The sequence below is a fragment of the Nilaparvata lugens genome, chromosome X (genome assembly GCF_014356525.2).
Source record: "Nilaparvata lugens isolate BPH chromosome X, ASM1435652v1, whole genome shotgun sequence".
Taxonomy (NCBI): Eukaryota; Metazoa; Arthropoda; class Insecta; order Hemiptera; family Delphacidae; genus Nilaparvata; species Nilaparvata lugens.
This window is the reverse complement of record NC_052518.1, coordinates 102,186,169-102,188,058: the sequence shown is the minus strand read 5'-3', so window position 1 is coordinate 102,188,058 and position 1,890 is coordinate 102,186,169.

The following is a 1,890-nucleotide window of genomic DNA, read 5'->3' as shown; positions in this document are numbered from 1 at the left end:
CGATAGGCGCAGAGGCCCTGATGCGCATGTGCGTATTGAGCTTTTGAGCAGTACACTGCACAGTACACACACCACACCAAACAGTGAACTGAACAATAGTAGGCCTACAACAATAATTTTACTGGTGACTGGTGGGGACACCCATGTGTGTGACCTGTGGCCCACTGGGCGTTTTCACATACATAACGACTGAACGATAATAGTAGCGATACAACACCGACACGGTGACGTCCCCTTGTCGTGAGGCATGATATTCAATGCTGCTGAATTGAAATTTTAAAGAAATCATAAGATAAATTCAAAATAAACTAAAATGATAAAACACTCACTTGACATGGTAAGTGTGAATCATCAATATTTATGTCTGCTCCGATTCCTGATACCTTTAATTACCTTCTACTTCATCCATTACCCACAGTCCCACACTTGTGTGTGGGATCAATGGCGTCATAGAATTAAATTTCAATGCAAATAATAACACAACAACTATTCAGATGCAAGATAAAACAGTGACCACTTCTAAAAAATTCAAATCATCACTCATAAATTCATTCACATTTTAATATGCCTTATCACAAAGCAGCTTCCTGATGGCTCTCTTGAAGGCGGCCTCATCCAACTGTTTCATACCAGGAGGCAGCTTGTTAAAGAATTTCAGTGCAGAAACTCTATAACTGGCCTGTGAACGGTGGAGACGTCGTCTCCTAGGGACATCCAGCAGCTCACAGTGCATGGTAATGTGGTAGTTAATGTCACTACGGGCAGCCAGAGTATGCTGTATCCTCTTGACATTCACCATGCACAGGAGGATGTAATGGCTGAGGACCGTCAGCACCACCAAGGTGAAGAAATATGGGCTTGCGATTGGCAAGATGGTAGGTAGCTGCCTGTTATGATTCTTACAGCTTACAGCCTTCTTTTGCAGTCTCAGGACATCAGCAGCCCCCGCCGAATGACCCCAGGTGATGTGGTGATATAGTGAGGTCCACGATATAGTGACAGTATTCGTTCAACTTTGGTTTTGCTATCCTTGTCTATCATTCAACAAAGCCAGTGGTACTATCCTTTTCTAGGTCCACAACGATGCCAATTATGTTCTTGACAGTGTAGAAATATAATTAATTAATGCAGAGAATCGACATCACTATTTTCCTATCTTTATCCACTGCCATTATAAAGTGGACCTCACTATAGAAGAGTGTGTGATACATAATTTGTTACTTCTCAGTCACCAGGCCCCTTATCTTGAGCAGCGAAAAGCAAATGTTGGAGAGTCAGCTAGTTACCTGCTGTATATGGCTGTTCCAGCTGAGTTTGCTGTTCAAGACAAAGCCCTGCAGCTTCACTGGATTCTGAGGGTCACGCAGTTCTTGTGACAAGCTGCAGATTATCCATTGGGTTTTTTCCTCATTCAGCTGGAATCAATTAGCAAGGAACCATGAAGTGGCAGATTGAAGGTGCTGAGCAGATGCCTCCAAATCCACTCAAGCTCATAGCACCCGATGGCAGTAGAGATGCATCATTCACAAACATCAGAGAGGAACCGTGATCATCGAGGTCATTTATCATGACTAGGAACAGTGTGGGCCCCAGCACCAATCCCTGAGGAATACCAAAAGGTCACTGGAAGTGGCCGGGAGTCTGCAATACAGAGGGAGACAAGCTGAGTCATTCCAGAAAGGTATGAGCCCAAGATGGAAAGGGCTGAGTCTCTTAGACCATAAAAGCTCAGCTTTCTAGGAAGAATAAGGAAGAATGCATAAGCTGAAGGGTCATGTTTCTTTGGAGTACCTGGTTATGGCATACCATGTCCTCTTCCAAAGCCATATTAATTATGGCATAGTGCTTTGGGGTCATGCAGCAGGCTGCAGAAGGATCTTGCTTCTGCAA